Raw genomic sequence first — 27,957 nt, forward strand, 5'->3', positions numbered from 1 at the left:
TCGAACTAGGCCGCACGCATGCCAGGCGAGCACGCTACCGCTTGAGCCACATCCCCAGCCCTTTGCTTGCATTCTTTCTGAGAAGTACATTTTAATCCTTACCTTTGCTCCTTTGTACTTAATATGTCTTTTTTATTTGATTGCTTTTAAGATTTGAGCATTTAATTATACTATGGGGTTACTGAGCAGCTTATATTTGTAGCTTATGTCAGTTTGGAATACTATTAGCTATTAATTTTAAATATTTTTTCTTCCTATCCCCATGACCTTCAAGGATTACAATTACAAGTATATTAGGCTGATAAAAGTTGACCTGTAGCTCACTGAGGCTGTGTTCATTTTTTTAGTACCCCCCTCCTTCTGTTTTTCATTTGGGACTGTTTATATTGCTATGTTTGAGATTCACTTATCTTTTCCTTTGTAAGGCCTAATCTTTAATATATTTTTTTTGTTGTTGTTGTTTTGTTTTTGGTACCTGGGATTGAACCCAGTGTGTTTAACCATTGAGCCACTTTCCCAGCCCCTATTCATTTATTTAATTTTATTTTTTTTATAGTCTTGATAAGTTGCTGAGGTTGGCTCTGAACTTGCAGTCCTCCTGCCTCAGTCTCCTGAGCTGCTGGGATTATAGGTGTGCTCCATCATGCCCCACCCAACCTGGTTTTACTCTTATGTATATTTGTTTTTAACTCACATTTTGTAGTTAAGGTCTTCTTTATGTCCTCTGTCCCTGTGTAACTGTTTGAACACATGGTATGATAAATGTTTTAATATCTTTGTTGATATCCAAGTGTGTCCTGCATTAGTTTCAGTTGAATTTTCTCATGATGGGTTGTATTTTTCTGCTTGTTTATTATAATTGAATGTCAGATATTGTGAATTTTACTCTTTTTGGGTAATGGATTATTTTTGTTTTTATTTTGTTTTATATTTGGTATTCCTTTAGATCTTTTTGTGCTCTGTTCTAAGATACAGTAACTTGTAAATAGTTTGATCCTTTTACATCTTGCTTTTAAAGTTTGTTAGGCAAGACAAGAAGAATGCTTAGGTTATGATTAATTCCCACTACTGAGGCAAAGCCCTCTGGGTACTATACCTGTTACACTGTGAAGCATGAGGTTTCTCAGTGTTGCTAGTGGAAACAAACATTACTTGGAGTCTTTTATGAGAGCAGAGTCCTGATGCTCCAAGTACTCCTAGGTCATTCCTTCTTTGGCCTTTAGTAGTTTCTTGACACACATGCACTGACATCTCAGCCATCCTCAGTGATCCTCAGCTGAAGTCTTCAAGGGGATCCTCTGCAGTCCCCATACTTAGGTCTTTGTTCTGCTCTCTTCTCTCTTTCCATGTCCTCTCTAGGCTCTAGCCTATTTAGTTTCTGTAGGCTCTCAGCCATGACATCTCAAATTGGAAAGTCTTTTTTTTTTATTGGTTGTTCACAACATTACAAAGCTCTTGACATATCATATTTCATACATTAGATTGAAGTGGGTTATGAACCCCCAATTTTACCCCAAATGCAGATTGCAGAATCACGTCGGTTACACATCCACAATTTTACATAATGCCTTATTAGTAATTGTTGTATTCTGCTACCTTTCCTATCCCCTACTATCCCCCCTCCCCTTCCCTCCCATCTTCTCTCTCTACCCCATCTACTGTAATTCATTTCTCTCCTTGTTTATTTTCCCATTCCCCTCACAACCTCTTATATGTAATTTTGTATAACAATGAGGGTCTCCCTTCATTTCCATGCAATTTCACTTTTCTCTCCCTTTCCCTCCCATCTCATGTCTCTGTTTAATGTTAATCTTTTCTTCCTGCTCTTCCTCCCTGCTCTGTTCATAGTTGCTCTCATTATATCAAAGAAGACATTTGGTATTTGTTTTTTAGGGATTGGCTAGCTTCACTAAGCATAATCTGCTCCAGTGCCATCCATTTCCCTGCAAATTCTATAATTTTGTCATTTTTTATTGCTGCATAGTACTCCATTGTGTATAGGTGCCACATTTTTTTTATCCATTCATCTATTGAAGGGCATCTGGGTTGGTTCCACAGTCTAGCTATTGTTAATTGTGCTGCTATGAACATCGATGTGGCAGTATCCCTGTAGCATGCTCTTTTAAGGTCTTCAGGGAATAGTCTGAGAAGGGCAATAGCAGGGTCAAATGGTGGTTCCATTCCCATCTTTCCCAGGAATCTCCAAACTGCTTTCCAAATTGGCCGCACCAATTTGCAGTCCCACCAGCAATGTACAAGTGTACCCTTTTCTCCACATCCTCGCCAGCACTTGTTGTTGTTTGACTTCATAGTGGCTGCTAATCTTACTGGAGTGAGATGGTATCTTAGGGTGGTTTTGATTTGTATTTCTCTGACTGCTAGAGATGGTGAGCATTTTTTCATGTACTTGTTGATTGATTGTATATCCTCCTCTGAGAAGTGTCTGTTCAGGTGCTTGGCCCATTTGTTGATTGGGTTATTTGTTATCTTATTGTCTAATTTTTTGAGTTCTTTGTATACTCTGGATTTTAGGGCTCTATCTGAAGTGTGAGGAGTAAAAATCTGTTCCCAGGATGTAGGCTTCCTATTTACCTCTCTTATTGTTTCTCTTGCTGAGAAAAAAACTTTTTAGTTTAAGTAAGTCCCATTTGTTGATTCTTGTTATTAACTCTTGTGCTATGGGTGTCCTATTAAGGCATTTGGAGCCCGACCCCACAATATGTAGATAGGAGCCAACTTTTTCTTCTATCAGACACAGAGTCTCTGATTTGATATCAAGCTCCTTGATCCATTTTGAGTTAACTTTTGTGCATGGTGAGAGAAAGGGATTCAGTTTCATTTTGTTGCCTATGGATTTCCAGTTTTCCCAACACCATTTGTTGAAGATGCTATCCTTCCTCCATTGCATGCTTTTAGCCCCAAATATAAGATAGTTGTAACTTTGTGGATTAGTCTCTGTGTCCTCTATTCTATACCATTGGTCCACCCGCCTGTTTTGGTACCAGTACCATGCTGTTTTTGTCACTATTGCTCTGTAATATAGTTTGAAATCTGGTATTGTTATACCGCCTGATTCACACTTCCTGTTTAGAATTGCTTTTGCTATTCTAGGTCTTTTATTTTTCCATATGAATTTCATGATTGCTTTATCTATTTCTACAAGAAATGCCATTGGGATTTTGATTGGCATTGCATTAAACCTATAGAGAACTTTTGGTAATATCGCCATTTTGATGATGTTAGTTCTGCCTATCCATGAACAGGGTATATTTTTCCATCTTCTAAGATCTTCTTCTACTTCTCTCTTTAGGGTTCTGTAGTTTTCATTGTATAAATCTTTCACCTCTTTTGTTAGGTTGGTTCCCAAGTATTTTATTTTTTTTTTGAGGATATTGTGAATGGAGTGTTTTTCCTCATTTCCGTTTCAGAAGTTTTGTCGCTGATATACAGAAATGCCTTTGATTTATGTGTGTTGATTTTATATCCTGCCACTTTGCTGAATTCATTTATTAGTTCTAGTAGTTTCTTTGTAGACCCTTTTGGGTCTTCTAGATATAGAATCATGTCATCTGCAAATAGTGATAATTTAAGTTCTTCTTTTCCTATTTTTATGCCTTTAATTTCTTTCGTCTGTCTAATTGCTCTGGCCAGTGTTTCGAGAACTATATTGAATAGAAGTGGTGATAGAGGGCATCCCTGTCTTGTTCCAGATTTTAGAGGGAATGCCTTTAACTTTTGTCCATTCAGAATGATGCTAGCCTGAGGCTTAGCATAGATAACTTTTACAATGTCAAGGTAAGTGCCTGTTATCCCTAGTTTTTCTAATGTTTTGAACATAAAGGCATGCTGTACTTTGTTGAATGCTTTCTCTGCATCTATCGAGATGATCATATGGTTCTTATCTTTAAGTCTATTGATGTGGTTAATAACATTTATTGATTTCCGTATATTGAACCATCCTTGCATCCCAGGGATGAATCCTACTTGATCATGGTGCACAATTTTTTTGATGTGTTTTTGTATTCGATTCGCCAGAATTTTATTGAGGATTTTTGCATCTAGGTTCATTAGAGATATTGGTCTGTAGTTTTCTTTCTTTGAGGTGTCTTTGTCTGGTTTCGGAATCAGGGTGATGTTGGCCTCATAGAATGAATTGTTTCCTCCTGGGTGCTTTCTCTGTGTTCTGTGAATTGGGAACTCTCTTCAGGAAGTAAGCCGAGAAGTCATGTGACTCATCTTCCTATTTCTCATTTCTCAGGCTTCAAGTTCTTCATTGCGTAATCCAGTGTTTTAAAAACTCTCAAAACTATTGACTTTTATTCATTGATTCTCTAACTTCATATCTTACATGACTCATGATTTCATGAGGTTTTATTGTTACTCAGTAAGTCTTGGGTTTTCTAAGGAAAAAAAGCTGTATTAATGCAAGAAGAGATATATTTTATATGTTCTCTTCTAAACTCAATACTTTGTTTTATTTCTTATATTCTAGCAATATTTTTAGTTCAGTAATGAATAATAGAAGAAAAAAGATATGGTATTGTGTCTTTCCCCAGACTTAAATGGGATTGCTTCTAAGTTTTCAAGATTAAGTATAATATTGGCTGTAAATTTTATCTAGTTATTGTCTATTCTTGAACAATTGGAGAATTTTCTTTTCTATGCCTTGTTTAGATAATTTTTGTTAAAATAAATGGGTTGCTTTTTTCCCTAAATGCTTTAAGAATCTATTGAAATCATCATATGACTTTTTTCATTTAATGTATTATTATAGTGAATTCCATTAATAAAATTCCTGGTGTTGCATTTCTGATGTAAGCAATGATTAGTCAAATTATATTTTTTAAAAAGCATTGATCATTTTTTGTTAAGTTCTTACCACTTAACAAAAAATTCTCCAATTGTTCAAGAATAGACAGTAAGTAGATAAAATTTACAGCCAATATTATACTTAAATCTGTTTGGCTGCATATGGTGGCATACTACTATAATCCCAGTGAGTAGGGAGGCTGAGGCAGGAGGATGGCAAATTCAAGATCAGTTTTAGCAACTTCATGAAATCTGTCCCCAAATAAAAAATATAAAAAGGGCTGGGCATGTAGCTCAGTGGTAAAGTACTCTTGGGTTCAATGCCCAGGACTAAAAAATAAATAAATTTAAAAAATAACTAACTAAATAAAAATGTATGTTTATAAATGGAAATGAATGACAGTGTGTGTGTGAGTGAGTGTGCTTTCACACACATTTGTATCGAGTTTAATATTTGTCTGTCTTTGGAATCACCATTACACTTGAGTCAATAATGGTACTTAAAAAATCAAATCAGTAGTTAAAATTTCCCAGGTTAATACTATTAAACCTTTAACTAATTTACAATCTTACACATATTCTTCTGCAAAATGGGAAATGGAAAACTATGAAACTAGTCTTAGGAAGCTAGAATGATCTGGATTCTTAGGTAAGTCAAAATTTAAACACACATACATACACACACATGCACACACATCCAATTTATGGGTAGAAAAAGAGTTCTTAAATAAAACTAAAGAAGTAAGGGGAATTAAGTAGATAAAATTGAACACTTTAAAATAAGAAGTTTTATTCATTGCAGGGTTTAAAGAAGCATAAAGATACTTTCAAAGTATGTACTTCACAAGGGTCAAGATCAAAAATGGATTTTAGAAAAAACTTCTAGAATCAATAACAAAACACAAACTTTACAGATATGGGCAAAAGTAATAATTCTGACAAATACTGTAAAAACATCAAGCAACTATAATTTTATACATTTCTGGTGAGAATATAAATTCATGCACCCATTTAGCAAAACAATCGGTCATTATCTTTTTAAAAAAATATTTTTATAGTTTTCATGGACTTTATTTTGCTTATTTATATGTGGTGCTGAAAATCGAACTCAGTGCCTTACACATGCGAGGCAAGCATTCTAATACTGAGCCACAATCCCAGGCTGGTCAGGTAATTATCTTTTAATATTGAAGAGGCATATACTCTAAAACCTATTCAAAGGAATACACCCAATGCACTGAGATGTGTTCAAGAGTATTGATGGTAGCAACATTTCTGATAGCAAAACTTTAAAAATAAACAGAAGTCTGTTGGTAAGACAGTAAATTTTAATATATTCATACAATACAATCCTGTGAATTAATTAAAAAGACTTGAGTAGAGCTATGTATATTTAAATACGTCTCATGAGCAGAGTGTTGAAAAAGACAAGATGCAGTAAAACCATGTAGCATAACACTTTCAGGAAGGTCAAAGACATGTATTTAAAATATAAATAGAACGTTGTGTAGGGAGTCATACATTATGATGGTAAACAAAGAAAAGATGCATACAAATGTTAGAAGTCTGTCTACCCTTGGGAGGTTATAGGGGAACTGGTATAGGGAGGAAAGGTGTACAACACTTGGGGCACTTCAACAGTACTGCTGATGTCCAGTTAATCTTATAGAAGGTTGATGAGTATTTTAAAAATTGTTTTGATAACCTTAAACCTCTATATTATTTATGTTCTTTAAGATACACAGAATATTCCATAATAATAAAAATTAAACTTTACATTTGCACTGGCTATATAATGTATTTTAATTGTTTATCAAGCTCTAAAAACGCTGTCCTGAAAACTATGATATATTCAAATGTATTATAAACTAATTAAGTTTTAAGATGGTGTTCAAGGTCTCAAGTTCTTGTAAATGATTGTGCTTTTTGAAAAGGGACCTTATGAACAACTAATTAAAATATTTAATTGAAAATATTAAACTTACACTGGCAAAATAAAGTGTAAACCCAATCAACTTATTTTAAACTATGTAAAGTAATTAACATATGTCTTTTGAAAGTGAAAGTTATAATCTTATTAGTTGAATGATAAATTCTTTACATTAATGTTAAAATAAATTATAATTCAAAATGTGTTTTAATCATTACTTTTGTTTTAACCCTAATATCATATTAAAAAAGAAAAGTATAATAATTTCTATGTTTTTAGAACTGACAAAATGCTAAAAGTATACTTATATCTATAGAAATAAGATGTAAAATTAAACCAATTTGGTGTGAGTTTGTATATTGATTCTATATTTTACATATAAAATTCTCCTATAACATCTTTAAAAAACATTATCTTGTGGATCCTATAGCTATAGTTTTGAGTTGAGAGAAGGAGCCTAATCTCCCTTCATGCTAAGTTTGCTCTGTTTTGAAGCCTCCATTGGTGTGGCCTTTGCCTGCAGCATTCTGTCACTAGGTACCCTTAGGGCTATTGTCCTTACATCATTCTATATCATATCTCTATCTTGTCAGCTAGCTCTTTCCTAGTCACCATATCAGTATTCATCAAAGTTCTGCAGAAAGACAGAACTTATAGCAGATACCTATGTGGGTAAGTAGGTAGGTATGTTGGTAGGTAGAAAAACTAGAGAGGCCTAGGGGAACTGGATCACGTGATTGTGATTATGAAAGCTGAGAATACCACGACAGGCCCTCTGCAAGCTGAAGACACTGGGATGCCTGAAGCATGACTCAGTTGAAGTCTGAAACAGAGAAGGTGGCTTATGGGCCCAGACACTTGAGAAGGAGTTGCTGAATAAGTGAGGTGCCCTGAAGTGGGCTTTGCTTTTATCAGAGAAAAATGTGAATGTAATCACCACTACTTCTGATGCAGGAGGATGAGCCAGATACAAATTACACATGAGCATAGGTGAAGGAGCCAGTCAGATCTCCTTCTGTCAACCCTACAGTTGTGTCCAAAAACACCCACTAGTCAAGAGCCTAACAAGAGCCAGTTGTGGTGGCGCACCCCTGTAATCCTAGTGGCTTGGGAGGCTGAGGCAAGAGGATTGCAAAGCCAGCCTCAGCAAGGCAAAACACTAAGCAATTCAGTGAGACCTTGTCTGTAAATAAAAAATACAAAAAAAATAAATAAATAAAATAAAATAAAAAATAAAAAAACTCAACCATGCACACACACACAAAAAGAGCCTAACACAAAATCACCTGACAGAAAAGGCATGTAGCCAGCAGAGTCTCAGTCCTAACCTTACAAAGCAAGAGCAGAGAGAGGTGTGTATGAACAGGTGAAAAATTCTTTTACTTGAATACAATCAAATTAACTAGAGAACTTTCCAAATATTATAGACTCTGGCTTTCTACAGGTGTGAGCTAGTATCACCTAACCCTCACCTCTTTGGGGTATCTCGGTCCCTCTACACCTGTGAATAGTACTCAGCCTTAAATTCCCTTTACCAAATATACTTGCAGTAGATTCTTTCCCCCTTGTTAGAACCTGAGTAAAATACCATTTCTTACCTTTGGCCGTGTCAGATATTTATACAGCCATTTCCCTTTCTTGTTAATATTTTCCTGACATGTTTTTATCTATTTCTTATTTCCAAGAGCTTTTCTTTTAAACATAATAGAGGTGAGTTTTGCATTATTTTACTTAATTGCGAGTATTTGTTTAGTTTAGTTTTGTTTTAGAAGACAAAAGTAACTCCTTTGCATTTATGTTGATCTTTTTCTGGTTTGGGCTATCCCATTTAATAATTTTCTAATTATATGCTTCTTTCATTCCTGATAAGAATTTTGTTTGTATTCTTTTACCTGTAACAATTTGGAATTTCTGCTCTTATTTCTAGTTACTGAGATCACTTTAAAAAAAAATAGCTTTATTTATTTATTTATTTTTATGTGATACTGAGGATTGAACCCAGTGCCTCACATGTGTGAGGCAAGCGCTCTACCATTGAGCCCCAGTCCCACTGAGGTCGCTTTTTTAAAAAGTTCTAAATTGAAACAAAATGTGCCTACAGAAAATCTCTCACAGCAAAAGCACAGCATGAGGAGCTGTGAGCACACTGTGAAGGATTATCCTGGAAGGCTTCCTGGCTCTCTCTCAGTCACTTCTCTACAAAAGGCACCCCTAAATTTTGGTAAGCATCTTTGAGTCTGTACTTTTCCATCCATTATTATCTGTAATCTCGGAACAAAATAAACACTTTGGCATTTTAAAAATATTCTATTTTCATGCCCTGTCTTTCAAAACTTGAGTTTTCATAATAGTTGTAACTTTATAAACCATTCTTGGCTCCAGATTTTTGAAAATATGGTTTTTAAATTTCCTTATGCCTCTTGTTTCTAAAAGTATGAAATCCTGGAAGTGTCTTGTCATGCTTGTTTTGAGGTAACTGTAGGTTTTACTGGTTACTTTTCTCTCTAGTGTGCCTCATGTCTAAGGGTTTTCTCTCTCTCTCTCTCTCTCTCTGAATATATACATATAATATTTTATTTTGCTAGAGTTATAATCAAGTACTATTCTTTTTCAGAAATGATGTTTTGGGTGTGTTTTCTGAGCTCTTGAACAATGGGAAAAACGCCTAGGTTGTCTACATATGTAAATGATTATTTGGCTTGGTAAAGGAGTCAGGTCTACAGAATTCTTTTCAGATCAATACAGGAATTTCTTCATTGCATTCTAGCACTCAGCATTTTCTATAACAAATTCTGCATGTTTGCTTCTCTTTCCTTCCTAATAAGTGTGTTTTATTATCCTAGAAATTTTTAGTTGTATTTTTTTGAATTAACTTCTAAATTTTTAAAAATGATAACAGGATATATCTATTTACATGTGGTGACTCTCAGTTTTCCTTTGTAATGCTTTGGTACTTTAGTTCTAAGAACTTTAGTTCTAAGAACTCAATATTGATCAAATAGTACTTCTCAAATATACCTCATTTGTATTTTCTTTTGCATTCTCAAATTTTGAAATGACTACATTGGAGATTGTGTATTTGAACATTTTGTTATTCTATCGCCTCTGCATTTTAAATAATGGTAATCATATTTTTATTTTTCTAAGAATTTTTATTTATATTTCTTTATCAGCATATTCTTGTGATATGCACAAATGTGAACATAAGCACACACATGGACACATATGCAAACCTTCAGTATCAAAAGGGATATACCCCAATTTTTGGCAAACTGATTTTCTCTTCCCTGTCTCCTTGCTATTTCTTTGGGAACAATGTGTTTTTCTTATTCAGGATACCTTCTCTCTTTCATGCCATTCTGTTTCTTTAAATAACTGATCACACACGTATATGCACATACATTTTTTCATATATAAAAATATGTATACTTATTTATACCCTAATGTGTAGAATAGTCAACATCATAGCTGCTGAGGAGTTCTTCATCAGCTGTGTGTCTTGGAGAGATGAGGAGACTTGGGTCACCTTTGCTTAAGGTACATAAGTGCACATCCACTGTTGTGGTCTAAATTTGCCTGAAAACTGCTCAGCTTCTCTTTTTGGCTCTAATAAACATGCCTGGAGTGCAACATGAACCTATGGCCTGCTCCAAGTACCTGAACCTGCTGATTGTATAAATATTCAGGGGAATCACTTAGAAAAATTATAACTCATTTTTTTCAGCTGCCCTCTTGTTTCCTGGATCAGCTAAAATAGGCCTCAACTTTAGTCCTGTAGACAATTTCTAAATGTTTCTTGTCTTCTAATGGAAGATGTTTTGATTTTTCAGTGCGCTCATCCACTAATTATTGTTATTATTTTGGTTTGATTTTTTAATATCTAAATGAGATTTTTGAAGTATAAATTGATGACTTTAAGTGCGCTGTTTTCCATATTGAATGCAAACTTTTTGATCAGCTTTAACCAACTTCTATTACTGGGGATAACCTTTATCTAGTATGATTAGCCTGTCTGGTAAAGTATCATTTCTTATCAGATGAACAATTTGTGAATTTGGATCCATTCCCAGTAATTATAATGTGGTAACAAGATCTTTATTATTTGTGTTGTCATCGCTTACATTTTCAGTACAAAGAATATTCAACTTTTAATCCCAGTTCTACCCAGTAACTGAGAACAAGAGATAACTAGATCAGGAGTCTGACCCAGACAGATCATTTGACATATCTAAGAGCAGTTCTCCTATCTGAAACTGTGGGCATGCCTCTGAAGTTCATGTTCTTCTGTAATAGTAATGATCAGGTTCATGAATGGTTAACCTTTGCTTGAAGCTGGCTTTGAAGTCTACCCTTCCTCAATGGGGCCTAAGACTATTGACTGACCTTTGATGGATGCCTTTCTCTGGAGGCTTCAAATATATACTGAAAATTTTAGCTGGTGCAAGGGATCGTGTCATAATCTAGAGCATCACTTAATTTAAAAAGCTGCATCTGCTTGGCTTTCATCCCCAGTCCTAAAGCATCAGGAGACTCTGACCTGGCTATTTGGACTGGTCCATTGGACATTGAATATAAGCTTTGTAGACAGTAATTTGGATTGATATGTGTTTTATTTGGAGGTCAAATTCATTTTTACATCATGAACTCAACCTTTGCCCCAGAAAATCCTAGCTGATCCATGGCCCATAGCCAAGGTAAAAGCCTCCTGACTGAATCAATTCTATGGCAGTTCTCAGGGGGTTGTTTTAATTCTAAAAATGTGCCTGTTGGTCAAAAATGCTATCTATTGGTCTTAATAATTGTCAGAGCATTTTGTGTCTAACTATACAATAAACATGTATTAAGTTTTTTTTAAATAAGCAACCAACACTTACTTTGAACTATTATTTCCAAGAACTAAACTTTTACCTAGAATGAAAAGTAGGATCCTAAAAGATGATATATATCATTATGGTAGAAAGTACCTTTGTAGATTGAGAGTCAGTGAACTGAGTGGCTCCCACCATCTTTCTCCCAATCTATTTTCATATAGAGAATGGTCAGACCTAGATCAATTAAGGCCATACTTCATTAATGAGTAGTAGAAACTTAATGCATTAACAATAGTTTTAGTGATTGTGGTATTTGCTACCTATATGTCAGTAAAGAAATGTTTAAATATTTAAATTCTTGACTTTGATAAATTGATTAATAATGTATGTTCTATTGACATTTCTGAAGGTCTCTTTTACCCCAAATCACAGTATCTTATGAATAATTAATACTTAAAGCTTTTTATTTCCCCACTACTGGCATCACTCAAGTTTTGGACTTATAGTTGGTTCTATAGGAATAAAAAAACTTTAGCTGTCTTTTCATTTGAATCCCAGCATCATTGCTTCATAGGTTTGTGATTTTTTGAAGTTATATGATGTCTCCAAGCTTCTGTTTCCACATCTTATAATTAGTAATGAGGGGAATAAGACCTCCTTCATAGGGTGAGGATTAAGAAAGTAGGCTTTGTATTTAAATTGCCTGAATCTGTATCCCCACTAAATGCTTAGCCATGAAACTTGTGAAAGTTGTTAACTTCTGCAAGATTCAGGTCATATGTAAGTTGATAATAATGTGTACTTCCCCAGAGGGTGTTGGTGGAAAATATAGATATATTACAATTTTATTTCAGAGTTTAGAACATCACGAATATTTGGCAAATTTAAGTAGTTTATGATAATAAGTTAAAATACTGTTATTAGTTTTTCCTTTCTAACACCCATTTTATCTTTCATTCTTTATTGTTCTGTACATACTGAACATAATGATGTTGAACATATCTATTGTTTATGCCATATTTTATTGGAAGATCCAGGAATAACCAAAATAATAACTGAACAGAAATTTGAGAGTATACAACTTGACAGTGTATATGTTGTGATTCAACAGTTTGTCAAGGAAAAATGCATTTTAATTTGATAGAAAGGAATATAAATATGCTCTATCTGCCTAGCTCCAACTGGTTTTGTCTTTTCAATCTTTTCCTATTATTTTTCTCATCTTAATAAAAGACATTTTTCCATGTTTTTAGGTCAAAATGTGCCTGGTTTTTTCACATTCCAAATTCCATTGATGTCAGTTTGTTCTTTTTGTCATTTTAAGTGTATAAATAACCACTTCTCATTACTTCCCCTAGTACCACCTTGTTCCAAGACATTAATTCTTACTTGAATTGGTGCAGAATCTATTAGCTGGTTGTACCATTTTTATATTGCTTCTGTAACAAATGACAACTAACTTAGTGGCTTAAAACAGTATCCAGTTATTATCTCATCATTCTGTTGGTTAGAAGTCCAGATGAAGTGAGTCTCAGCTGGTTCTCTTCTCCAGGTTTCATAAGGGTCAAATAAAAATGTTGGCAGGGCTACATTACATCCTGGAAATTCTGAGGATAAATGTGCTTTCAAAATCCATTCAGGTTGACTGTAGCTCTACATGATTGTTGAGCTGAGGGTCCTACTGCCTTTCTGACTATTGGATGGGGCTAGTTATCATCATTTAGATGTTGCCAACAACCTTGGTTTATGGCCCTCTTCCTTATCTGCAAAGCCAAAGACAGCAGGTCAAGTACTTCTTATACTTCAAATCTGACCTCTCCTTTTGCCTCATCTCTCTTATTTACTATTTCTTCCTTTTCTGTTTTTAAGGGTGCATATAATTACTTTGAGTCTGCCTTGATAATGCAAGAGAATCTCCTTATTTTAAGACTCAGATCATTAGTATCTTTAATTGTGTCTGCAAAGTCCCTTCACAGTAGAATGCAAATTAGTGTTTGATCAAATAAACAGGTGTTTAGAGTCTTGGTGGGACACTTTTAGAATCCTGCCTATAACATTATTGTTCCAGATTCTACTTATGTAGTATTTTCTAAATACAGCTGTCAGATTGACCCCTTTAAAACATAAATAAACCACTATCATTCCTTTGCTCAATCTTCCAGTCACTTATCTTTTGTAGAGTAAAAGCCAATGCAGTTTTAATAGTCCACAAAACCCTATATGACCTCTGAGCCCCTTCCATGTCGCACACATTTTATCTACACCCGGTCCTCTGTTCATTGTGTTTCCTTGTCTCTTTGATATTCACAGATGCTCCAAGCATATCTTTGCTCTTGCTTGTCTCTGTGTAGAACTCTTTTTCCCCAGGTAGGCAGATGACCCACTTCCTGACTTAATTGAAATTTTTTATATTCCATCCTAGAGACTTTTATTCACCACTTTGAATAAACCCATATTTCCCTCCCACTCACCCTTACTTATTTTCTTTGTAATGAATTGTCACTACTTTATTTTTCTTCCATAATATCATTGGATTTATTTTCTGCCTTCCCTTTTCCTCCAATAGAATTATGCTTTGAGAAAGAAAGGGTTTTGTGTGAATGGACTTTTGTTTTATTCCAATATCTCAGAATGATGCCTGTTATATAGCAGGTGCTCTAAAAGTATCTGTTGTATAAATAAACTTCATTTAAATTTTATTTTATTTTTTTCTCTTTCAGTTTGCATTTATATTTATACTTAAGATATTCAGAGAACAATGAAGCAAACACATAGGATTTCATTGACTAGATCTAACCAATGTTGTTTTTTGTTGTTTTATTTGAGATATTGCTTTTTTATATAAAATAAACAGGACATTACAAATACAATTAAGATCCCTACATTGACTTCCATAGGGCAAACATCCTTTGCTAAGCTAGAGGTAGAGTTATCATAAAAATGTTATGAAGACAATGTAGTATTGGCAGGAAGATAGATGTATAGATAGAACAGATTAGAGAATCCAGAATAGACCCTCACAAATCTGATCAGCTACTTTTTGGCCAAGATAAACAGGTAATTCAATAGAAAAAAGGCTTGATTTTTGAACAAATAGTACTAGGGAGATTAGAATTCATAGGTTAAAAAATAAATCCTGAACCTTGATTTAAGTCTTATAGTTTATTCAAAAATTTACTTAAAATGGATCATGGACATACATGTAAAATGTAAAACTATAAAACTTTTAGAAAAAAAAATAGGAGTAAATCTTCCAGGTCTAGGTCTAGGCAAAGAATTCTTAGTCCTGACATCAAAAGCATGACCTACAAAGGAAAAAAAAATTGATCATTATAACCTCAAAATTAAAAACTTGTGCTCTGTGAAAAAAATCATGTTCAGTATGGGAAAAAATATGTGGTTCGAACCATGTATCTGACAAAGGACTGACGTCTAGCGTATGAATATACGAGGAATTCTTGAACTCAACAATCAAAATTCCAATTAGGAAAACAACAAAAATATCAAGAAAAAAATAGATATTTTAATGAGGATGATACAGATGACTTTAAGAATATGAAAAGGTATCCAATAAACATGAGATAAAAGAAAAAAGTTGCAATAACAAAAGCCAGTGAGGAGCTGGAGAAAGAGTTGTACATACATTTCTGACAGGAATGTGAAATCTTACAACCTACTGGAAAAGATTTTGTCAGTGTGTTAATCAGCTTTCTGTCACGGTGACACAGTACCTAAGGTAATCAGCTCCTAAGGAGGAAAGATTTATTTTGGCATAATGTTTCAGAGACTTCAGTCCATGGTTGATTGATTGGCTCCATTATCTGTGGTGAGTGGGTACATTGTGGTTGGGAGAATGTGACAGAGCATAATTGCTTACCTCATGGTGGTTGAAAAATAGGGGAAGGGTCCCAATATTCCACCCAAGGGTGTACCCAAAATGATCTGACTTCCTTCCACTTGGCACCAACTCCCAAACTTTCCACCACTTCCTAATTGTCCCACAAGCTGGTGAGCAAGCCTCTGGCATATCTACCTTTGGTAGACCTTTATGAACTCAATCATAACAGTTTCTTGTAAAACCAAATATGTAATTACCATTTTACTATCAATGTACTTTTGGGCATTCATCCCAGAGAAATGTAAACTTATTTCCACACAGAAAGCTGTATGTGAATGCTCACAGTTGTTTTGTTATAAGAGCCCAACCTGGAAACAGCTCAGATGTCTTTCAGCAGGTGAAGGGTTAAAAAACTGACTCATACATACTGTGGAGAGCTATTCCTCAGTGAAAAAAATTACTGATATATGCAACATCTTGAATGAATCTCTAGGGAATTATTCTAAATGAAAACAAAAAGCCTATCTCAAAGATTACATATTGTACAGTTTCTATTTGGGTAACATTTTTTAAAAATGGCAATATTTAGAAATGCAGAAAAGATTGAGGGTTGTACAGGGTTCAGAATGAAGGGAGGAGATAGCAGGGAGGTGAATGTGGTTATAAAAAGGCAACACAAGGAAAAACATGGTTATGAACCTCCTCAGCATTTTGACTCTTGTGGTAGATACATGAAACACATATGATAAGTTCTCTGGACTCCACCCCCCATACACACAAGAGAAACTGAGAGAATCTAAGTAAGACCTGTGGATTTTGTCAATGTTTAAATTTTAGTTGTTAATTGGTAGAAGTTTTGCAAAAATGTTCAAATTGAGTAAAGTTCATAAAGAATCGCACTGTATTATATCTGCAAGTAAATCACTTTTTAATTCTGTAAACAAATTAATAAAACCCCCATTAAAATATTATCTGTCCTTCAAGTCTATATAATTACTTATATTTTAACATATATATTTTCCATTAAATATACATAGCATTATTTTGTCTACCCCATCTCTAGTCTGCAATTTTTTTCACATTATAAGTCATTCATGTTGAAACACAGAGAACTATCATTGATTCATTCATTCATTTTAACTACTATAGATTAATGCATAATATACCTAAGCCAACATTTGGTCTTTGATCTCCCTTGTTTGTGGACACTTATTTCCAAGCAATGGATAGACTTTGCACTGGGAAGCTACCTTTGCTGCTAGAGCCCATTTTTTTTTTTTTTTTTTTAGAGAACTTGAGCCCAGGAACATGCCCAGTAAACACACTGGAACTAGAAAGCACAGTACCCTCTTTTTGCAATGTCTCTTGAGTACCCTCTAGTGACAAAGCTCAACATTGTGCCACATGAGAAGAAAGAAACTTAACAGGCCCTGATCCTTTTGCACAGTGCAGGCAAAAAAAGTGAACTTGGATTTGAAAGGTAATAACAAATAACCAGCACAATATATAATCAGTTATTCTAGCACTATTTTGAAATCATCTGTCCTTCTGATCTATAATGCCACATTTTTGTATATGGGGTGTCCATATATGTGTGCATCTAAATGTTCTATTTTATTTCCTTTGTCAGTTTATTTACTATTGTGCTAAGTCCACACTGTCATAACCATAGTACCTTTTTAATATATTGCAATATTTGATATTACAAGGCTTTTCTACACTGATCTTCTTATTAAAATTTCTTTTAGATTTTGTCTATCTATTGATCTATCTATCTATCTATCTACCTATCTATCTATCTATCTGTCTATCTATAGCTTAGAATAGGGTAGTTCCTGATACACAGCAAGCACTAGATATGGTTTTTGTTTTTGCTATTGTTGTTATTATGATGTGGTATTATATGACCATATTCAGTAAGTGGTATACTCCATTTATCCAGTTTTATTTTACATTCATCAAAACTATTTTATTTTTTTGTAAAGGTATAGCATATTTTTATATAGTTTATTCATTTGTTGTTATTGTGAGTAGTAGGTAGTTTTATATTATAGGTCTCTAGTAGATAATGCTGGTGGATAAAGATATTATTGATTTTCTGTATGTTGATCTTGAGTGCAGAAGCTGTGTTAAATTCTTTTATTATTTTTACTTGTTTGTGGATTTCATTAATTTTCACTTTGTAGAGAAGGAGCACACAAACTTTTTTGGAAAGGGCCAGATGTTTTTTGATTGTTTGTTTGTTTTTGTCTTGAGGGTCATGCAGACTCTGTTACAACACTCAGGTCTGACTTTCAGAATTAAAGGTAGTCATGTACAATATGGAAACAAATGATGTGGTTTGATTTGGCTTACAATGGTTTGATTTGATGTAGAGGCCTTATTTTGTAGAACCTTGATATAGATAATAACTTTATTATATTTCTTAATGTCATACACTGGCTTCTTTTTCTTATCATATTTCATGGGCCAGGATTTCCACTGTAGGATTATGCAGTGGTGCTAATAGTGATAATTATTTTTTTCCCCAGAATTTATTAGAATTTCTTATCAAATTTGATGTTAAGGAATTATGCCATATTTAGGTTAAGGAAGTTTTGTAAAAACTTTACCAAATGTTTTTATAGTAATAAATGTTTATATTAATATTGTTTTGCATCTAGAGAGATAATCTTAATAATGTTCTTTACTCTTAGTGTTGATCAATTTTATAATTTTAAAATGTCTTTGATATATATATATATATATATATATATATATATATATATATATATATATATATCCATTTCATTCATGATGAATTATTTTTATACACACCTAGATTTGGAATTATTTCATCATTTTTGCATTTATGCTTATAAATGTATTGGGTTTTTAATTTCTTTTTCCACTTCTCTTGCTTGGTTTGGCATAGGGCTATAACAATGTTTTGAGTTTGAGTGCTTTCCCACATGTTTTTCTTGAAACTCTATTTGTAAAAATTCTAAAAATAGTGATTTTGGGACTTTGTGGATTTAATATAATTAGCCTGTGCTGCAATTGATTGGGGGAATGCTTTTGTTTTGACAGCTTATTGAAATTATTTGATGATGACTTATCTATTCAAAATGTCTTGTTGAGACACTTTAGTGATTAAAATATTTTACAGAAAACTTTACATTTTATGTTTTCAAATGCATTGGTATAAAATTGTTTGCAGTAATAACATAAGATACAACTTATCCATAATTATACTTCTTTGTAAATTAAATTTTATTCTGATTTTTTTCCACTGGCTTATTTAGATTTATTTTCCTATTCTTATATGTATGTTTTAATTGAATACCTCTTTCATTTATTTTTACTGTTTTAAGATTCTGATTAAGAGTGCAGAATTCCTGAAATACTTGTTTAGCTGTAACCTATACATTTTAATATTTGCAGTCATATAGATATAAATATTTCATAATGTCTCATAATTTAAGAGAATGTTTTAAGTCTCTAATGAATGGAGATATTTAGGCATTATTTTATGGTAAATTTTAAGTATTATTGCATTATGTTTCAATAACTTTTAATTATGTCAGTTTTGAATTATGTTGAAACTTTCTAATTGGACTTGTGCATGTTAAAATACCTGTCCTATGTTTTATATCTTCCTTGGAGTACTCGGGTGGTATGAAGTGAGGGGCCATAGAATTTAGTTATTGGCAAATATGGAGATGTGGGCAGGTGTAGACATACAGAGGAGACCTGCCTATATGCTTTCCTCTGTAGTCTTTAGCTTTCTCATTTGCCAACCTATCAAACTTTATGATGCAGATTTTTGTAATATACCGTCTTGCATTTAAACATTCCTTATACATTGGCATCAGGTGTGTATTTTACTTAAGGACAATTTACAAATCAAAACAGAAACTTGTAATAAACTCCCTTTACAGTTGTAGTTATAAGAAGCCTCAAATTCCCTTAGGCTTGATTGATAAAACATGGCATTTATCCTATTCCTATGATGATGTTTAGCAAACTTTATGACAGAGGGAAACAGCTGGCAAAGTGGGTTCATGGAAAGGTGAAGGTAATATAGCCATAAAAAACAAGAGGATAATGATTTTAAAAGGGATAATAGTTGTAACAACACCATTAACCTTTTGCTTCAAATTATTGAATGTGTGGTCTTTTTTAGAGGTCTAATCAAAGGTTTGCAGTAACTGCAATGAGGGAGAAAGAAGAAGCAATATAGAATTTGCTATCATTTTTTTCCCTTCAAATTCTCCTTTTTTCTAAGCCATTAAGAAAACATGACCATTGCTGGGTTTGGGCTGGGTTTTGCAGTTAAAATAATTTTCAAATAAATGAATTGATCCTTGTAGCAGAGAGAGTATTAAAGAACATGTATGCATTCAAATGAAATATCAAGACTCGCATACCTGATTTTAAGACCAGATACTAGCACTGAAAGGGGAAGGTATTTTTGAAGTGAAAGCTTGTTACCAGCTTTCTGTACTAGGTTTGTAAATGTACTTGGGAGTTTGCATGCTATTTGGGCAGCGTTGAATTCAGTGGCAACTGAAATAAGTATTTGTTTAGACTTTTTGCTTTTACCATTGATGGAAGTTTAAAGCATGCAGGAAAGGTGAAATAAATTGCAGAGGAATGACATCAATGAAAACCAGATAATGTAAAAGTTGGTGGGGATAATTTAGAAAAGCCATAATAATATAATATTTGTTGAGGGAAAGAGTTGTTGAGACTAGGAGACTCTAAGATAGTGTCTGTGTTCTTAAACTCCAGTGGTTTAGTAAACTGCCTAACATTTTATATATAATTTTGTAAGAAAATACCTTGTATTATTTTCTGAGAAGATTCACAGTGCTCAGCAACTTCTCAAAGGTTCTGTGATACCCCAAATAGTGAAGAATAACTAATCTGGATTTTCTTTCCATGTTTATCTCTTTACAAGATTGTTGCTCCATTTTCTGCTTAATTTCTGTAGCTAGAACATTGAGATTTAAAATTCTTCAACACTTTTCTGTCCCTGCCAAAAAGTATTCAAAATCTTTGATTAAACTTTTCAGAAACTTAAATTTATAGGAATCTACTTTTAAAACCAAGCTTTGGGATACCATGATCCTGGAAGTAAAAATAGCACTTGTTAGATCAAGAAGATGCAAGGAGATGGGTATGGACCATCTGGTCTGTCCTGGAAAATCTGTACCCAGGCCTCTCCCTGCACACACATGGTGAAGGAGATATGGCAGGTATGTGAAACACCAGCCAAAAATAGCTGACATATTGTTTAGACATTTACTCTTTTGATTTTAGAAAATTAAATACCTGCATTTTAAATCCCATATTTTTTATGGGCACTCTTCTCTCTCTCTCTTTTTCTCTCTTTGATTTCATTGCAGTGATCTAAGTATAGGTCAGATGCTTTTAAACTTTAGGTTGTCATTGTCTTTCTTGTTATGGGCTTTATTGAAAATGTAGGGAAAGGCCCAGAGTGCTTCCTAATAAACATGATCATTCCCTTGTTTGGGGTATATAATTCCAGGACTTCTTTAAATCCTTCAAAATCTGTGGGTCTCAGAGAAAAAAAAATCTGCATTGATTCTGCTCATTTCTTGCCTAGTTTCACTACCTCTGGGCTTGGTAACTTCTGCCCCGCTTCCATAGCAGTCTTTCTCAAAGATCCATGTGATTATGGCTTCCCTGCTGAAAAATCTTACATGGCTTTGAAGTGCCTTGGGGCTAAAATCTGTAAAATTCAGCCTCATCCAGGTGCCTGCTTTCTCTCAGGATCCTCCTGCTGGCTCCATTGCCACTAAAACAGCTTTCGATGCTCCAGCCATGCACATCTCCACTCTTCATGGACAGTCTAGGCATCTGCTCCTCTCTGGTTGGCTAGTGCTCCCCTGTGCATGCTTGGTGTGATCACCAACCCCTTTTGGGAACCATCCGTCTCTTCTGTGAAGTGGCTCTGACATACTCTTTGTTCATTTCTAGGAAGGTGGCAGTCAGCTTCTTTGTACCCACATGGGTCCTTGTACTTGCCTTTACTATAGCTCACAGAACAGTGTAGTTCATTTATTTGTTTATACATCTGTGAGCTTAAGGCAATCAAAAAATAGTTTTTATTAGTATTGTTGCCCAGTTTCATATAGGCTTCCTTTCCATTAGTTATTTTTGGTTGAATTTTGGATCCATGGAATGAAGGTTTCAGTTGGTCTTGACCTAAAAGTTGAAGAGAAGAATACCTTTGGGTACTATATAATTGCTATGTCCTCTTCCTGCTTTAAGCACATTGTACCAAAATATTTTAAAGTTCCAAGAAAGATTACAAAGAGTGTAACTTAATTATTTTTTTGATAGTATTATTGTATAGAGAGTGGGGAAAAAAATCTGACTTTTGTTAAAATTAACTGAATTCAAATTCTGTATCTGCCATTTGTAATTAGGTGACCTTACCAACAGTCCATTGTTCTGCTTCCAAACTTAACTTTTTTACCTCCATATTAGGGATCATAGAAATACTTTATTATCTCATGATAGAACTATATTATTATTATTATTATTATTATTATTATTATTCTGGACTTATAGAACCATTATCTTAATTTGAAAATAAATGCCATATGAGTGTGAGAACAGTAATATAAAAGTAGGCCTTTTTCTCTCTACTCCTTTTCCTCTCCTATTATAAGTCATTGGTAATGAATTGTACAACTCTGTGTCACTAAGGCCACACTTTTGTTTCAGATTCTCATGCAGCCATTACAAAGTGATCAATGTTGGATAAAGATATAAAACCTATCTGCTGTTTTATTGCACAAGTCTGAGACAATGAAATAAACATTAAGACAAAAAGAAAAAGATCATTAATGTTTACAAGTCCACAGGCAAATTCACATGTCACCATCAACTACATTGTTCCATTGTTTTTCTCCATAGTGTAGGATTTTGCCTGGGTTGTGGTTTTTCAGAATAAAAATGGATTTCCTGGACTATTTTTTGTGGCTGGATCCAACCATGGAGAGTAATTGTTGGCAGTGGATGTGAGCTCTAGTGTGTATGGACGTTTCTGGAACTCTTCTTAGTAGGCAGTTGGTGCAAGCACTGTGCTCCTCTTCCTCTTGTTATTAACTTTAATTCTGCCACCTTTAATACATACTTGCTACGAGGAGGGTCTGGTAAGCTGGAGGAGTTTATTTTCTTGAAAACATTACTGAACAGGGCCACTAAAACAGTACTTTGACTATTTCTATTTTGTTTAGGACACTGATGATATATAATCATTGCAACCTGCCATAATTTTGGAGTTCACCATGAATTGTTTTAATTCAAGTCCTTTATTTTAAATTCTTAGAATCTTAGAAGAATATCAAGACAAAATACATTTACTCTAGGACTAGAAAATCCATATAAAGACTTTTAGATACTTGGACAACCTGGAAAAATGTGTTATGTTGATTTCCATCAGCAACTTCCGTAAGTAACAGCAAGAATGGAAAGACTTGGTAGACAGAGAAACAAATCAAGATATTGGGATGCTGGATCTCAGTTTGGGCCCTATATAAATTGTCTGAGATTGTTTTAACTACATAGCACCTCAGGTTTATATTGTAAATGGTGTGTGTGTCTGAGAACTAGTAAGAATTTCATATTGATGGAGGAAGAGGAGGAATGTGAATGAGACTTTCCAGATCCAAAAATACCCAGTCATCAAGTTGGGGACTGACCTGTTAACTAGTAGAGGCCCAGTCAGAGGATTTGCAAATCCAGGACAATGGGTGATACATTTGTACTGTGGCACACCATGTTCATACACATAGTCAATGTACCTCATAAATTTTTAAGGATGAATAGTTTTCTATACTTTGGTATGTACTGCTTGCTTTAAACTTCTATGACAAAGCCCCACTTTCACTCTTATATTTCTATATATTTCTGTTTATGTTTGAATAACTATGTTTATACTGACTATAGTAAAAAAAATATATATATATTTATATATATATAAAATAAAGTCATTCAACATCAAGAACATCTTTTTATCTGCTTTGTCAGAACATCATTTTAATAGCTACATTTTGTTAATGCACAGTAGTTAAATAAACTCCAAGATTCTTATTCTGCAATAACCCATTAAATCATCTTAAATACTATGTCATAATGACAACTTTGATGCAACCAGATGTGATATTTGGGAATTTAAAAAATACTTTTTATAAAGACATAGCTATCTGATTTTACATTCTGAAACCCATTTGCACAGCTGTTAAATCTCTTGGCTCTACTTTCTGTGGGTGTATATCACTTGTATTCTGCTTCATGCATGACATTACTGAGGTTCAAAGGAATGTTTCCCAGGACATTGTGATATGTACTTTTATGAGACCTTCTTCCGCATCATTTAGTTCTCAAAGCGTGATTTTCTCACTCAGAAAAGATGCAAATTAGTACAATCACATGTCACACTAGAGCATTAATAACAGATCTTGCAAGGTGCTTCATGGTCTGGGAATCATGGTCAGCTGGCTCAAAAGGACAGTGTTCATCATACCCTTGTTTGGTAGAAGTCTAGTAGCTTTCATGAGATATAGCTGCAATGTAATTGTCCACATCTGGATTAAGAATTGTTTCCTGGTTGTGTTCTGACACTATTAGAATACTAATTGTATATTTCAGTTTCTGCCCTGCATTGCAATTAATTATTCACAAGAGGTGTAAGATTTAGAACACCTAAAGTTTCTATGTTATATGGGACTGGAAGTGAACTTTTGAACTTCTGATTTTATCAGTTGATATAAAAGTTGGCACAACTCAAAGTTGTGTATGTGATGAACCATCAAAGAGGGAGAACCCATTTGACAACCATGTTATGCATGGTGCACAGGGAAGGATAATGCCACCATCAAGCAGGAATCCTAGAAATTAGGTCATAACAGGCAGTGCAAGTGGGCCCTAATGAACCCAGATTCATATCTGTGGTGAAATTATATGCTGGATAATGTCCTCCACAAAGCTGCCATGTTTCAATCTGGAAAGAAGCCCATTGCTGATACAACAAATCAATTGATAAGAAGTGTCTTTATTGCACTCAATAAAAAAACAGCACAACCCCAAATAAACATGCATGGCTCATAAAACAAATTGCTCACCTAAAATGAATTACACTCTAAGTTTTTTTTTAAGTAAATTACACCACAGAATATTCAGTGATGTATCCATCCGCTAAAGAATAAGATTATAAACAGCACTAAAAGTAAATGTTTCCATGTTTCTTTTTAGTTTAGTTTTTTTTCAATCTACAGGATTACCAAGAGCAAAATGTAAAAGAAAAAAAGTGGTAGAAATGGCCTGTTTTGTGAAATATAGGAAAAAATATACCATCTGTGATTTAGCACAGTTCTCAATATTCCATCTGTGATCTAAACACAGTTCTTAACAAAGGCTGAATCCTGTTGTAGTTCAATATGATTTTTTTTAAAAAAAGTTTTTCTAAGAAAACTACTTTTGTGACACTATCATTCTTGGCACAGAGTATTTGAATGAAATAGTAAATATGGCCTTTACAAGGCTTTTAAAAATTTGTTATTATCATTGCATTCTGGGACTTAGAACTTCAACAGTTAATAAACAAGAAGCTGCTCTATTGCCTCTCAGCAAACCTCAGTGTAAAAGAAGTGTATTTTGAACCCTGTGTGATAGGCCTTTATTTTTTCATTATTCTAGTAAACAAGCGCTAATTACCAGGCATCTTGGTAGAGGGATTCCCCTGTATTGGGGAATTTAGAAGTATTAAATGGTATGCTGCTTTAGTCAATGTAGTTTTGTTAAGTATTCAAAAGAAAACACATTGGCATATCCCACAGAGACTTAGCCACCTTTTCTTACCTTGATGCCCACAGTTCCTCACCTTCTTCTATTGAACTCATTTGGTGAGATGAAGCCTCACATGACTAGTTCCACTAGTCACTATCACACATTATAAGAGCAGGATTCCTCAATTACCATATGTTGGCCAGATCGTGCTTTGTTGTGGAGACTGGCTGTGTTCTGCACTGTGGTATATTAAACAGCATCCTAATCTCTTCTAATAGAAACACCCACCCCTTCCTGCATCATTGTGATGTTACAAAATATCTCCAGAAATTGTCTTCCTTGGATGGAAATCACTTTTGGTTGAGAACCATTCATGTAAAAGGAATCATTATATTTTTATTGTTATCAACTGTTGAAAACTATTAGGTTTTCTCTTCCATTGTTTTTCTTTTTTCTTTTTCTGTTTGCAAGGCAATAGCTAATGACTTATACCTACATTCTCATTGTAAAAGAGTATGTGATGGAGACTGACACTACACATAGAAAGGAAGACCATGAGGAATGGATTAGGAAAATCTGGGACTTGAAAGAGCAGATTTGAAAATAGATTAAAGCCAGACATAAGGTCAATAGCATTGTGTTAGGCAGCCTTCTGTCACTGTGACAAAATGCCTGAGACATTGACTTTTAAGGAGGAAAGATTTATTTTGATTAACTGTATCAGTGGTTTCAGTCCATGGTCATTGGCTTCATTGGTTTTGGACCTGCAGTGACTCAGAGCATCATGGGAGGGAGAGCATGAAGGAGAATGCTTGCATTGTGGCAGCCTGGAAGCAAAAAAGAGGGAGAGGCTGGGGTCCCAATAACCCCTTCAAGGAACACTCCGAGTGACCTAACTTCCTTCAACTAGGTCCCGTCTCCCAAAGGTTCTGTCACCTCCCAGTAGTGCTCTAAAATGATGACCAAGCATTTAGCATATGGGCCTTTGAGAAATATTTAAGATCCAAACTACAGCATTGCAGCCTTGACCCCCAAAGGCTTATGTCCATCTGACATTGCAAAATGCACTTAGTCTTTCTCTAAGAATCCCACAGTCTTAGCTATTTAAGTGTTGTTGTAAAGTCCAAATCCAGTCTCCTCTGATACTTAGTTGTAAGCCCCTATAAAAGTTAAAATAAACGTATGTACTTTCAAGATACAATGACAAGAGGTAAACATTCTCATCCAAAAGGGAGCAATCAAGTCATAGAAAGGATGGATTGGATCAAAACAATACCTAAACCCAGCAGGGCGAATATTTAATCTTATAATTCCATGTCTGGTTTCCAAGACACAGGTGGCATGTGAGTTACGAAGGGCTTCAACAGTCCTACCTCTATGGCTAGAGCACAGATGGCCACTCTCTCGGGCTGCCTTGATTCCTGCCTGCAGCTTCCCTCAGCACATGTTCTGTGTTCCTGGAAACTCTAACTTCCTGGGGTCTCCATTACAGCTTTGGTTTCACTTCCACAGTTTCACACATCACCTTGTCATGGGCTCTCGAAGGGACACTGACCCTGTCATACATTTCCTGGCCTTCCAGGATTTCCTTTGAAATCTCCATGAAATCCTCTATGGCCCTCAACTCTTTTTTTGTTATTAGTTGCTCATGACAATACAATGATCTTGACATATCATACATTTGATTCAAATGGGGTATGAATTCTCATTTTTCCACGTGTACAGATTGCAGGATCACATTGATTATACAGCCACGTTTATACATACATCAATACTAGTGTCGTATTCTGCTGCCTTCCTATCCCCCCTCCCCTCCCCTTCCCTCCCCTCCCCTCTCTCTACCCAATCTACTGTGACACATTTCTCTTTCTCTCTTTTTTTCTCTTCCCCCTCACACCATCATATATGTAATGTTGTATAACATTGAGGGTCTCCTTCCATCTTCCGTGCAATTTGGCCCACAACTCTTTTTTTCTCCATGCCTGAGAAATCAGCATCACATGTACCATGCCAAGGTCTGTCACCAGTGTGATCTGTATCTGAGTCTCCTCAACCTTTGGCTGTAGAAGTCCTTAAGGCTGAACACTGGGAAAAAGAATCCTGGAGAAAGGAACTCCCTAGTGTCCCATGTGAACAGGTTTCCCTAAGGACCTGTTCTCCAAGGAAAGCCTTTCAAATGAGCTTACTCTTTTACACCTTTGAGGCTATGATGAGTGGGATCTTACTAATTCCTAAGATGCCCTCAAAGCATCTTTCCTATATTCCCAGTGAAGAGTATTTGGTATCTTCTAATGGTGCTGATTTCTATACCTCCTTGATACAACTTTACATATATTCCTTTTCTGGCCAAATCGAAATTTTTTCCATTCTGCTTCTGTTTGTTCCTGACTTTCACTGTAAATCAGGCTAAAAGAAGCCCCAAATATCCATGCCTCAGCCTTATTGCTGGGATATCTTCATCTATTTGCTAGATGGAGTAGTTCATCTCCTTTAAACACAGTCTTCCACAAAATCTTAGGAGAAGTTCTTTGCCAAAATGTAAAATGAATGGCCTGTAGTCCAGTTTCCATAGAGTCCTAGTTCCATCTAAATCTCATGTGCATGGCCTTTTCTGATTTTCCATCAGCCCACTGGTCTTCTGAACCCTCACCAGAATCACCCATTAAACTCTGGGCTGGGGATGTGGCTCAAGCAGTAGCCTGCGGCCTGGGTTCGATACTTAGCACCACATACAAATAAACATGTTGTGTCCGCCGAAAACTAAA

Source organism: Spermophilus citellus, assembly GCF_964194105.1.
Source record: "Spermophilus citellus genome assembly, chromosome: 4".
NCBI lineage: Eukaryota > Metazoa > Chordata > Mammalia > Rodentia > Sciuridae > Spermophilus > Spermophilus citellus.